The sequence below is a fragment of the Tupaia chinensis genome, unplaced genomic scaffold, assembly GCF_000334495.1.
Source record: "Tupaia chinensis unplaced genomic scaffold, TupChi_1.0 Scaffold000289_1, whole genome shotgun sequence".
NCBI lineage: Eukaryota > Metazoa > Chordata > Mammalia > Scandentia > Tupaiidae > Tupaia > Tupaia belangeri.
The window spans coordinates 680,809-694,732 of record NW_006159774.1 but is presented as its reverse complement, the minus strand read 5'-3'; the positions used below and the strand labels follow the sequence as shown (position 1 = coordinate 694,732).

The 13,924-nt window shown below is 48.5% G+C and overlaps 1 long non-coding RNA gene across 2 annotated transcripts in view; it reads right to left on the bottom strand.

The window, feature by feature from the left end:
- The window catches only part of LOC102501819 (uncharacterized), a 25,934-nt gene extending 18,539 nt beyond the window's left edge, over positions 1–7,395 (bottom strand). Inside the window, exons 1-4 of one of the 2 annotated variants that reach the window (XR_334816.1) lie at positions 7,205–7,395; positions 6,776–7,085; positions 6,571–6,698; positions 4,709–6,333 (exon numbers count right to left, since the gene is read on the bottom strand). This is a non-coding gene — a long non-coding RNA (uncharacterized LOC102501819). Of the gene's footprint in view, positions 1–4,708; positions 6,334–6,570; positions 6,699–6,775; positions 7,086–7,204 lie in introns of those variants that run through there. The other variant, XR_001370496.2, reaches the window with a different exon arrangement.
- Positions 7,396–13,924: the final 6,529 nt, after the last annotated feature.

The window sequence follows — 13,924 nt, the reverse complement described above, 5'->3', positions numbered from 1 at the left end:
ATGAGCCAGTTAGACTTTCTGCCCAGGCACCAGGAACAAGAAGCTGCAAGTGACTCCAAAAGTGACCTCTCCTTTGAAGGAGGTCAAAGACTCAGAATTCAGAGCTCCAACGCCAATAGAGTCACAGGAGTGGGCTTTCAGTGCCAGCAGGGTCCTTACAGACCCACACGACCCTCCTGAACCCAGCCCTGACCTTTCTGAGCTCCTGCTCACAGGTCCTGGCCCCTCCTACCCCTCCCCAACCCAGCGCCATCCCAATTCCTGTTCCCACTTAGACTCTCAGGCCAGATCTCTTCTCTCTTCCTTTCCTAAGCTACTTCCTACCCAGTGCCAGCTTTTCCCACTCTGCACCCCCAAAAGGACCCAATGAGCCCTGCTCCTGAGAAGCCCCCATAGTGGATGGTTTTCTGTGGATCTCTGCAGGATCAGCGTCTTTTGCTGACCCAGTAGCTCCCACATTTCAGGAACTGACCTTTCAATCATCCCCCAGAGATTACAATATCACACATGTCTCTACCAGCATGTCCTCTTCTCCCTCCATCATGCCACCGGCCAACATCTACCCACAAACACTCTGCCTCTGAGGTCCTCAAGCACACCTCCTCACTGCTGCTCCACCATCTTCAGGGGGCATCAGTGTGGGCAAGGACAATGACAGCATGTACAAGAGCACTCCAGAGAGTCAGGAGTACATGACATCCCTGGACCACCCCCCACCCCAGACCTCCAGGGGTACAGACCTCTCCTAAAGGGCTACTTTGACAGGTAGCCAGGTGCAGTCCTTCCAGGTTCATGCCTGATCCTGGGAGGAGGCAGGTGGGCTCCACAGCCCCACTGTACACAGGAGGACACCGAGGCAAACCTCTGTCTAGAGATGAAAGCAGCTGCCACACCAACTGTAGAACTGGAGCCAGTGTCTGACACAGACCTAGAGCCAATGGCAGAGGAGAGGCAGCTGTAGCGCTGGCTCCTACACCAGCTCCAAGGCTACAGGCAGCTGTGGCACTAGCTCTAGAGCTAGAAATGACTCCATTATGTGCTCTAACACCAAGCCCAAAGTTAGAGGAAGCTTTATCACAACACCCTGTGCCACATCTCCTGATAGTTCTGGGACCACCTCTAGCGTTTGGTCCACCTTCAAACAGATTCATTCCAAAGTGAGAGCCAGTCCCAAGTCTACGCACGGATGCAGCACCAGGTTCCGAGGACTCCAACAACGAGCACTCCAAAATCGAGCACTCCAACATCAGTTCAAGCTAGAGTCCGTGTGAACTCCAGAGCTAACCAGTCGCCTCCAATGTCTCCGTAAGAAAGAGCTCAAGCACCAGCACTGCCAGGAACACATCAGGTGGAGGTGGCTCTCTCACTGAAGCTGCTCCGGGCCAGCTAGAACCCAGCTCTAGAGTGCTAATCGGCTCTACCACCTCTTCTAGGGCTGGAGCCAGTGCAGAATTAAGAGTTGGCTCCAACTCCAGGTCTGGCTGCAGCACCATTTCCTGACTTACAGTCACTCTGCCACCCACTTCAGGGCCAGGCTATGTTATCTTGCAGCAAAAGCCAAGTTCAGCGCCACATCCAGAGCTACAGCTGGGACCAGATCCTCAGCTAGAATTGACTGGCACCAGCTCCCAAGATGCAGCCAGGGCCAGCCAAGACCTGATACTTCCTGTCTCTCATATGTAAGACAATCCTGTTCATTTTTCTTTTTTCTTTTCGTATTTCTTATGGTTACTTGTATTCTGTCACAAATTCAATATAAAATATGTTTACCTATTTAAAATTTTGAATTATATAATGCATTGGCAAAAACGACCACTATGCTGTACACCATCACCACTCTTGTTCTGGAACATTTTTATCATCCCAATACCCATCAAGCCATTGATAACTATTTTCTCTACTTCCTGACAACCATGAATTTGTCACCTATATTATTTGCCTATGCTAGGTTTTTCATACAAATGGAATCATTCAAATTTCATAAATTTCTGAAAAGCTTCTTTCACTAAGGATAATACTTTCTAGATTCATCCACTTTGTAGTATACATCAATACCTCATCTTTTTATGGTATTCCACTGTATGAATATACCAGATTATTTTTAAATGTTAGTGCATGCACCCATTGCATGCACCCACTGGAGAGAGACAGTTACAGAGAGGAAGAAGCCACTCTCTAATGGGGCACAGTTACACTACAATCTCTTCTCCTCCATTTCTCTATCTTGTCAGGATGTGGAACATGCCAGCATATGCAACTTGCATGTTTCTTTAATATACCAGAAGGTTCATGAGCTCACCAGAGAAAAACAGAAAGACAGAGGAGTGGGAAAGGAAGAAAGTGTCCCCCAGTGGAGCAGTCATGCTACAATCCATTCTCCTCCCTTTCTCCAACCTGCTGGGACTGGGGACTCACATACTCAGCATGTTTCTCAAGCCACAAGATCAGGAACTCAAACTATAGTTGGCCATGTGGAATCCAGGTCCCTTAACCACCACGTCATGGGAGTAGCCCATTCACACATCACATTTTGTTCAACCATGTATCAGTTGATGAAAATTTAGATTGTTTCTACCTTTCAGATGCTTTGAATAAGGTAGATAGCTCGGTGCCTTCTGCCCTCTGGCATCCTGGATATTCAATTGTTTTGGATATGTACTTCAGAGTAAGTGGTAACATTATGCTTAACTTTTTTTTTTTTGAGAGGTTTTGCTATAGGGCGCCTGCGCTCACCAGACAGACAGACAGAGAGAGAAAGACAGAGACAGAAAGTGAGAAATCACCCCCTAGGGGGGATGGCCACGCCACAATCCCTTCTCCTCCATTCTGTTCTCGGGATCTTGGGCACACACGCACACATACCCGGTGTGAGTTTAAGTTACCGGGTCCAGGACTCGAACCACGGTCGACTACATGGGAGTCCAGCGACAGCCATTACACTAACTGCTGGTCCCATATTATGCTTAACTTTTTAAGAAACTATCAAACTGTTTTCCACAGCACTGCATATAACATTCCACTCTCTCCCCCAAAAAAGTGTGAGGTTTCCAACTCACCACATCCTATCAGTTATGATGTTCTGGTTTTTTATTTAGTTATTTAATTACGACCACCCTAGTGGGTATGGAGTGTTATTATTCTGGTTTTAATTTGCATTCACATAATGAGTTTGGTCATTTTTTCATGTTCTTACTGGCCATCTGTATATCTGCTTTGGAAAAGTGTCTAATCAAGTCATTTACTCACTTTAAATAGTGCTATTTGTCTTTTGGGTGTAAGCTATGAGATATTTTTCTGGACATAATATTCCTATCTGATTTATAAACTGTAAATATTTTTCTTCCTTTTTTTATTTGCTAGAGGGTGCATGTGTTCAATGGTGTACAGAGACAGAGAGAGAGGGAATTGAGAAAGCAACCCCCAAGAATGATCATGCCAAAATTCATTCCCCTCCATTTCTCCTTTGGGGATTTTGGGCACACATGTACACGCACCTGGCATGTTACTCAAGCCACCAGTTCTGGGACTCCAATTGTGCAGTCAGCCATGTGGGACCCAGCTGCCTCAACCTCCATGTCACTGGCTAGCCCGATCGTAAATGTTTTCTACCATGGGTTCACATTTCACTCTCTTAAGAGTGTCCTTTATGCATAAAGTTTTTAATGTAAATGAAGTTCAAATTAGCTGTTTGTTTCTTGTGGTTTTGGTGTCATATTGAAGAAGCTACTATCAAACCAAAGGTTATGAAGCTTTGTCCCTGTTTGCTCTAAGAGTTGTCGAGAATTTCATCTATTTAACTTAGGCTTTTGATTCATTTCACGTCAATTTCTTTTTTTTTCTTTTATTTAATTTTTAATTTTTTATATTTCTTATATGGTGGTATATAGAGCTCCAAGTTCACTCTTTTGCCTAAGGGTATTCAGTTTTGCCAGTACCATTTGTTAGAGATTGTTTTGCCTTATTGAATGATTCTGGTCTCCATGCTCAAGATCAAGTGAATGCAGTGTATGAATTTATTCCTTGAGTCTCCGTTGTTTTGCATTGACCTGTTTATGTTGATCTTCTCCATTTAAACTCTACTAAAAATATTCACTAACCCTAATAGTTTTTTTTTTATTAAGATTTTCTACATTTAAATTTCTTTCAACCACAAATAAAGATATTTTACTTCTATTTCAGTGCCTTTATTTCTTTGTCTTGCCTAATTGCTCTGGCCCAACTTCAATATAACGTGGAAATGAGGTATGACAGTGACTTTGCCTTGTTCTTCATCTTAGAAAGCGTCCAGTCTTTCGATAGTAAGTATGACTGCAGGCATGAGTTTTTCATAACTATCTTTTATCTCTTGAGAAAGTTCTCTTATATTTCTTTTCTATCTGTGCTCTTAGGATGAAAGAGAATTGGATTTTTGTCAAAAACCTTTCTTGACTTTGACTGCTTTCTTTTCTCTTCATTCTCTTAATGGGGTTATTTCATTACATCATTTTCCTTTGTTGAAGAACACTAGCATTCCTTGGATAAATAATACTTGATTATGACGCATGGTCCTTTCAATATATTCTGCTAGATGGTACCAGCTAGTGGTTGAGTTGGATCCCATGTGGCCAACAAGAGTTTAAATCCCAACCACAGTTGCTTGGAAAAAATACGTTGAGCATGTGTACATGCATACGCAAAATCCTGACAGGGTGAATAAATGGAGAAGAAATTACAGCAAGACCATGCTACATTAGAGGATGCTTTCTCTCTCTCTCATGTGTTTCTATCTCTTCATGCCAGGGGCATGCTGGCAATGTGCTAAACGCTACTGGTGAATATTTTGTTGGCAATTTTTGTATCTGTATTCATATTTTATTTTGTCATTTTCTTCTCTTGTTAAGTCTTTGTCTTTGGTAGGATAGTAATACAGTAAGAATGAGTTAAGACATATACCTTCCTCACTTTTTTAATTTTGGAGACCTTGAGAAGGATTGTTGTTATTTCTTTAAAATTTGGGAGAATGCACGAAGAAAGTCATCTGGTCCTTGGGTATTCTTTGTTGGGAAATTTGTGATTACTGATTTAATCTCCCTCCTTATTCTAGGTCTATTTAGATGTTCCATTTCTTATTGGGTCTGTTGTGGTAGTTTTCTTCTAGAAGTTCATCTACTTCATCTAGTTAACCAACTGGTTGGTCTATAGTTGTTCACGATATTCTGTTAGTAATACTTTTCTTTCTGTGGGATCATTAGTGATATCTCATTGCCATTTCTAATTTAACAATTTGAGTCTTTTCTTCTTAGTTAACTAGCTACAGGTTTGTCAATTCTTTCATGAAGGAGCATTTGTTTTCACTGATGTTCTCTAGTGCCTCTTTGTTCTCTAGTCCATTTATCTCCACACTAATCTTTATTGTTCCCTTCTTCCTGTTAACTTTAGGTTGACTTTGCACATGTTTTTCTAGTTCACCAAGGTCATCTTCTAACAGCCTTGGCAAAGATCTGCCATAGGGCTTCCCTTCCTTGGGTCTCACTTGCTGGATAACTAAGTGCTTATGGCCTGGAGTGGGTCAGGACATCCAGACACTTTCTGCCCACTTGCAGCCCCAGGCACCTTAATTCCAGTTTTACCCTGAACCTTTTCTGTTGCTGGGCATAAGATGGGCAGCCCTGGCCTCCCATGGACCACCTGCTGTCTTAGGTGCCTTCTGCCCTCTGGCATCCAAAAGAGTAGCTGACATTTTCAAAGGAGCACTGCCCATGGGGCACTGAGCTCTCCGGCTAGCAGGCACCTCCCTCTGTGCATATCGCTCACACTTTCCCTGGTGCACATCTGTGCAACCTATGTCCGTGGACTCTACAGAGCACCCGCTTATTCCCCAGGTCTGAGCACTGCAAAGCCAGCCCTTCCATCAGGCCACCTGGCCCTTAACATAGAGCTCATGATCAGGGGCAGTTCCTACTCCATGTCCTGTGATCAGCTCAGGCTTCCCTCAGGAGCTGGGATGTGGTCGATGTGCATTGGCTGGATCCTCCAAGTCCGAAGAATCAAAGATCAAAATGAACATGTCCCAGGGTCCCCCGATGACCAGGTAAAGAAGGTGTTGCCTGGTCTATTTCCTGATGGTCTTTACCCAGACCCTCCCTTCCTGGAGCCAGTATCCCCCACTCTGCACCCACAATGTGCACAGGGTACCTGTGTTGAGAACCCTTTGGAGTTGTACGCTGTTGAGGGGCTCTGCAGTGTTTGGGCTTCTGCAGACCTATCAGTCACCACAGTGCTGAGACGATCTCCCAGTCGTTCCTGGACCCCTCCAGTGTCAGCTCCCGCTTCCAGATCTGAGATTCTGTGGCTCTGAGAAGACCACCTTGATGAGGTCCCCTGTACCCTAGATTGGCAATGACCCCAACTCCTTGCCCAGTGTTCAGAACCTGTATGATCCGGTCCAGAGGCCCACCCAGGGACATTTCACACCCCAACTCAGACTCCTGTCCTTCTTGGCCCAAGGGCCCCACTTTGCCATTGGCCCCTCAGACCTCCCTCCCTGTACTGTCCCCTCCCCATACCCCACATCCATGAGGGACTCCTCACCTTCAGGGCTCCTGTCAGAGCACAGTCTTTGGGTCTGGGGTTCATGGACCTGGCTTCAGACCCTCTGCTGGCCCACGTCCTGGGCTGTAGCAGGCAAGCACACGTGGTGACTTCTCCAATGCTGTTTCCTGGTTTGAAAATCAGACAGTGACTCCCACCCCATGATGGTGTGTTGTGGGTGTGAAAAGCAGGGAAGTTAAGATACCTGAAGTTCTGGACTCAGAAGGGGGTCTGGCCAGGGAGGCCTCATGCCTGGAAGAGGCCTCTGATGATCAGTGCCGGGAGGAACGATGCTGAAGACAATGGTTCTGGGTTCCCCGTATGCTGAGCTTGGTCACGTGGAGAACTGTGGCCTTGAATGCGGAGTCCTTGTGTAAAATGGGTAAACTTTCAGTGAACCCAGGGGCTCCCTAATAGCAGTGAGTGCCCCACTGGCTCAGCGCTGGTTGCCTGGCACTCTCTTACAACAGCCAGTGCTGCAGCCAGGGACAGGCTGGACCTTGTGTATCTGGGTCCTGCATGAGAAGACACGGAGGAAGTGGGTGGAGGGGAGGGTGGGAGGGGCACCTGTCTTCTCTCTGCCCAGATTCAGGGTCTCCAGCTGCCTCTGGTCCCCCTGACTCCAGCCACTCACCCAGAGGAGCGCAGCAGGTAAAGTGCGGATCAGGAAACCGAGTACGGAGTATATTGCCTGACTCATCTGCAGGTCCCATGCTCTGCGTGCGACTCTGCCAGGCTGGGTCGGGGGTGACCCGATGTTCCAAGATCCTTGGATGGTACAGGGCAGATTGCTGGAGCAGTAAACTGGAGACACTGTTCAGTGAGCCGTTGGAGTAGATCGCGCGCAAGCAGGAAGATGAGCGCTTCGCCTTTGGAGCATGCGCACTGGAAAGTAGGGCTTGAGCTTCCCGCCAGTGAGCAGAGTGCATGTGCTCTGGCAAGTAGAGGATGCGCTCCCGCGCCTTGGGAGCAGGACACATGCGCACTGGATAGTAAGGTGTTAATGCTCCTCATCGTTGCTGCTGGGTGCGTGCGCACTGGGAGGAAGAACACATTCAAGCGTTGTCCGTGATACCGACCAGGACTCGCGTTCGCATCTGTGGGGCAGGATCCCAGAGGCCCGACTGCCCCTTGGACTGCCCTTAACGTCCTCTAGCTGGCGGCAAGCCAGAGCGCCCCTAAGCACACTCTCCATACAACCACCTCAGGATTGAGCTCAACCGCCACAATGACATTTACGGTGAACCTCTTATGGAACAATCAGGAAACAATCAGGAAAGAGGCAGGCCCTGAGAGGATCCCAGATAGCCTCCTAGGAGAGAGCCATACTTGCCCTGGAGTTGACTTTGGATGTGAGATCCTCTAAAATCCTGGGGACCTCTGTTTACGCACTTCCATGGACATCCCCAAGACTGTGCACATACACAGATATTGCCTTGCTAGGTAGGGGTTGCAGGTGGAGGGGACAGAGGGGAGATGACTAAGGGGAAAGCAGGAAGAGGTTGGAGGCCCCAGAGGGCAGGTGTCATACTCAGGATAGTCATTGTCCACAGACACAAGCATGTAAGCCAAGGCCATGTTCACTCCCACAGCCAGGTGGGGTCCCACGGCATGAGTCCCATTTCATGAGTGCCATGGAAGCTCAGACAAAGGACACCCCACCTAGACTGGGGGTGGAGAAAGGCTTTCAGGATAGCAATGGTGGTTAAGGTGAATCCCACTTAGCCAACCATACAGTTCAAATCCCAGACCCAGCAGTTTGAAAAATAAATATACCAGGTATATGTGCATGCATATCCATAACCCAAAGAGGAGAATGGAGGCTAAGGAATTGTAAGGTGGCCATCCCCCATGGAGGATGTCCTCCCTCTCTCTCTCTCAGTCTCTCTCTCTCTCTCTTCCTCTCTCCCTTCCTCGCTCCCTCCCTCTTCTCTTTGTCTCTTTCTGAAAAACACTTACACTGTATAGCAAAATTTTAAAAATAAAAATAAAGATCAGTGAGCAGTAGACTCAACTTTTCCTATGTCTAGATGTCTTCGCTTTGCCTTCAATATTTTATGAAACTTTAGCTGGATATAATATTCTAGGGTGGATATTTATTTCCCTCTGTTTGTTAAAGATAGTAATTCATCATTTGTGGAATTTAATATTGCTATTGAAAAATTCACCATCAGTCAATACTCATTTTTTTCTGTAGGTAATGTGTTTCTGTCTTCTAATACTTTTTACTTCATTCTCTCTATCCTTGATGTTCTGCAGTTCACTGTATAGTCTAGGAGTACCTTTACCTATTTTGCTCATTACTTCTCAGATGGAAATCTTCAGGGACTGCATTGTCGACCAGATGGAGCTCCAGGTATGGGCTTGTTTCAAGATGGTGGGTGACATTCTGCAAGCCAAGATATTATATAAGTACTAACTTGATGATAGCTATTGATCTAGTACCAGAAATATAGCCTACAAAGAATGTCATTGTGCACTGTTTTTTATAGCTAAACTCACTCACTGCTTATCTGATTTAATTTGGAATAAATGGGCTCAGCTCTCGTGCAGTTTTGCTTCTGTTCCGAAAGAGCTTTATCCTGCTGATTTAACCTTTTCCTCATCTCTGGTCTCAATCCTTTGTGACACCCTACCTTCAAGCCCTGAATTTCTCAAATTGTTTATACTTAGTCTGTCTTTCTTAGTGTGATATTTCTGGGTGTAAATTGTAACATATACTTGCTAGCTCAATTTAAGGTGAGGACATGCTGTCGATGCATTTTTGCCACTCTCTGTCACTTCTTTGTCACCGCTGTCAGTCTAGCAGCCTTTCATAACCTCTGCCTCTCATCACTTCTGTTCTAGTATGGAAGGTGTCACAGTTACAGTCACCGTACCATAGGATGGCTTATCTCAGTTTCACTCTGGAGGCCACATCTATGACCTGTTGCCTTCCAAAGATACACATGTTGCAAATGTCACTAAGTTGTAATAGACACAGCCTCTGGGATGTGTCAGGGAAGGTGTCAGCCTCCTTTCTGGAGTCAGAGAAACCCCACTCATCCCTTCCAGGAGCTGGGTATCCAGCCTTCTGACCTGCCTCGGGATCTGAGCCAGTGGGCATCAGTCTGTGTGTTTCTTCTATCCTTGATGGTAGGTAGGCTAGTGTGTGTGTGTGTACGTGTGTGTGTGAGTGTGTGTGTGTAGGCACACACGTATATCTGTATTGGTTTTCTCTCCATCTGTCTGAGCTATTGGCTCTATATACGGAGCAGAGAGGGACCTCACTGCACACCTTGCTCAGAAGGGCAGGCACTCTCTATAAGTGCATGTGGTATCATGTTCACATAGCAGGGCTCCTCTTTTTCATAATGAGTCCAAGGTTAAGTCACCTGCCTTGGGACAGAGAAAGGTAGGGGATACCCAAGCCTGTAATGCTCTGACTCATCTGCATCCTCTGACAGCCTGCATTGTTGCCAGCCAAGGTGCCCTATAACATGGGCTGAAGGTGTCCATGGTCACCACACGCATCCCCTCAGTGGCCCTCCACACAAGAACATCCAGACCCTTGCCTCAAACTCACTTCTCTCCCAGGTAAAATCTACAGATCCCTTCCTCTGGACGGTTGGCCAGGTGTTGGCGGTTGCCTAGGTAATTAACAAGCTATTACCATTATCTTCCAGCAATAATGACATTTTATATGCTCCACTGCAGAACTGGTCATGGGTTATGGCCAGAAAGGGACGATCAGTAGTCTTGCCACAGTCTCTGGAGACCTCAGGTGAGCAATAAACTGGCAGCCTTGTGAGGAGGTGGCACCTCCTGCCCCAGCCCCAGAAGGTGGCCTGTCAGGAGGAGGCAAGCACAGACCCCCAGAGATGAAGACCTTGTTTCTGAGCCTCAGCCTTGGCCTTACTGCTGCCCTGCAGGCCCAGGATCCCTGGCCTTGGACAAGGAAAAGCAGGATGTGAGGCTGAGATGTGGAGTGTGGGTCAGAGAGGATAGGAAACTGCCCCCTGAAGACGTTGCCACCCCTCACCCCAGAGGACCCATTTCAGCCTCAGGCATTAAGCCCATGCCCAAGAAAGTGGTCAGACAGAAGGAACCTAGCCAGATGGGTTTGGGGTGCAGAAGGGCTGAGCTGGGAGGTGGTTTCACTCTTCCCCTGGCAGTGAGAGAGCCTGAAATCCTGGCTGACTTGCTAGGAATGGAGGGGCAGGCAGGAATGGGTGAGGTGGAGAATGTCCCCAACCCTTGGGGTAGGATAGAGTCTGGGGGCTTCATGTTAGGGGGTGGGGATATAGAGGCCCTGCAAGGGTCTACCTGAGTCAGAATGGAGAAGTCTTCCACAGATGTTGAGGTGTGGAATCTGCTGTGACCACAGCTAGGAGGTTCTCAGGAAGTAGCCGGGAATCCCTCTATGCTCATGACCTTTCAGAGAGTCAACATGGAAGTCAAGGTCACTGCACTGTGACATTCAGCCATCTGTGTGGCCTATGGCCTGCTTAGGCCTTCCCTTTGATAAATAGGAGAGCGCAGGGCAGAATGGGGTGACCATGCTGGATGGTTGTCCCCAGCCTCTCCTGTGGCACACAGCACCTGGCAGCTTTGAGGGCACACCGCTTCTGGAGGGGGGTCTGCAGAAAGGGGAGAGGTCCATGGGTTAGGCCTCAAAGATGGAGGGTGCTGGGCTCTACCCACCTTCCCTGCTTACTGGGAACATTTGTCTGCCATGCAGGTCCCTTGGGAAAAGGTCCTTCAAATCCAACCAGAGTCCCTGGGAACTCTGGATTTAGAACCCTCATGGTAAACTTCTGATTTGAGATCCCCAGGAATGGGGTTTGCAGAATGAACAAGAAGGGATGTAAGATGCCAGGAAGAAGGTTGGGGAGGCAACACAAAGAACCCTTTCATTTCCTTTTGTGGCTCCCACCTGGGTAGCTTCAACACTGGTGGCTTCCGCATGCATGGCAGGGCTGCACCCGTGCTCTGATTCTGGGGGTCCACCCTGCTGCAGCCACTGGCCCTGGAGACTATCCACATGTTTGCATCTTCTCCCCAAAGTCAATACTTCAACCTTTCCCTCACTGGGTTAGATGGCAGTAGGTGTGGACCCTGTCCCTGAACATCCACAGGAGGAGCACGGTCTGCTGGAGAGGACACAGGAAGGACGAGGCCCATGCACAGGGGACTGGGACCCAGGCTCACAGCCACGGACATGCCTGCAACCCAGGTGACCAGATCCTTAGGCAGCGAGTCAGGGTAGGTTGGGAGGCCTGTCTAGAAATAGTGGTCCAGAGCTCCTGGAGACTCCAAGAGACTCGGGGAACTTCCAGGCATGCCATGGAGGGCCCAGCCAGCACCTTAGCACCTTTCCAAGGCACTGCAAGGTGCTGCTTCCCAGCAGAGGGTGGGCTTTTGGAAGCTTGGCTGCATTTCCAATATGGGCACAACCTGACACAGCTCTGTCTGTGCAGCTCTGTCTACGCAGCCCTGTCTACGCAGCCTGTGTATGTAGCTTCTGTTTTCTAGGATGAGCAGTCAGTGTCTGGGCAGGGGTGCTATCCTGGAGAAAACTGATTGGATGGGAAATATGCACCCATGAGCTGGACCAGGCCCAAGACATATGCTGGAAGAGTGGGGAGCCTTTCAGGGTGACCTTCAGCCAAGAAGCCTTTCATCCGTTTCTGGAGTCAGAGAAATCCCACTCATTCCTCCCAGGAGCTGGGTATCAGCCTTCTGACCTGCCTCGGGATCTGAGCTGGTAGGCACCAGTCTGTGTGTTTCTTCCATCCTTGATGGTATATAGGCTAGCGTGTGCGTGTGTGTGTGTGTGTGTGTGAGTGAGTGTGTGTAGGCACACACGTATATCTATATTGCTTTTCTGTCCATATGTCTGAGCTATCGGCTCTGTATATGGAGCAGAGAGGGACCTCACTGCACACCCTGCTCAGAACATCAGGCATTCAATCCCACCAGCTGGTTTGCCTTAAAGATACAAACACCTGACACCCAATTCCAGAAGGGGCTAGATCATACAGTGCTTGACCTTCGGTTAAAGCGGGGGCTGTGGGCAGGGTTATGTGTGGGAGGCAGGTGCTGAGCATTCCAAGATCCAAACTCTGCAGCCTTTGTGCCCTGAAATGTTCCTGTGAGACCCTCTCCTTCCTTTCTCCTCTCACCTCCTCTGCCTCTCCTCTACCGAGAGTCGAGAAACTGAGGCAGCAGAGAGGCAAGGAAGACCAAGGCCAGCAAGTGACAGAGTATAGAGAAGGAGGGCTGGCTGCTACATCCTAGGCCAGGCTCAGCCCTCTTGTGGGATTTCCCTTGGGAATAAGAGCCCTGAGAACCTGGAGACCCTGGCCCTTTCCGATACCTGTCAGATTCCACATAGTGCAGGATGGCTTTGTACGGGTGCATGCCATGCTTCACACACACACATGCACGCACATGCACACGTTCTCACACACACACTCACTCACACACACACTCTCACACTCATTCAGACTTATGTGCATACAGAGCCCAGGAGCAGGTCACGGAGGAGGAGACTGCAGGGAAGTGACAGGGCCTGGGTGTGAGGAGGGGAAGACATGCCAGACTAATGGGAAGGGCTGTCCCCAGGGTCCTAGAATCTCGGGGTTGAGGCCACTGCTGGCTCTTCCCTGTAGGTCCTTCTGAGCAGACAGCAGCCTGGGAGCTTGGGGACAGAGAACCTGGGTTCTGGAGGACAAAGCAGAGCTTTGGGCTACTCGTCCAGAGATCAGGGACAGACCTTTGTTGGAGCCTATGGATCCTCACATAAGCGTAGCCAGTGTCCTTGTCCTGACAGTGAGGAGGCCTGGGGAGTACCTGGACACCAGAAACAGCGCGTGGTTACAGGGGGGCAGGGGGATCTTCTGTGGTCCCTCTCACCACTCAGAAGTTGCAGGCCTCTCCTCTTTGCCCCATCATCTAGGGAGGTCCCCATGCCTTAAAACATCCAGACCTAGGGTTAGGATTTTGTTTCTGAGTTTCAGGCCTTAGGCTGCAGTGCTATTTATGGCCACCAGGGGGCAAGAGTACCCACTATACCTAATGGAAGTGCTGAAACCAGGAAAGACGAAGGGCCCCAGCATTGTGGGTATCCCCCAGTTAGCCAACTGCTGCCCCCCCCCCACGTTCTCTCTCTTAATGTTTAACTATTTTAAATAAAATTGAAGTTTTTACTCATTCCTCCAGATCCCCTATCTCCTCTGCTTGGGACATCCTCCTTCCCTTCCTTCTCAAAAATCTCTGAGCAGGTGTGGAAAGAGACCATGAGCCAGGACACTCATGAAGGTGCAGAGGGGCAGGGACCACACTTGTTCTCTGTGCCTGGCTTCAAGCTCTT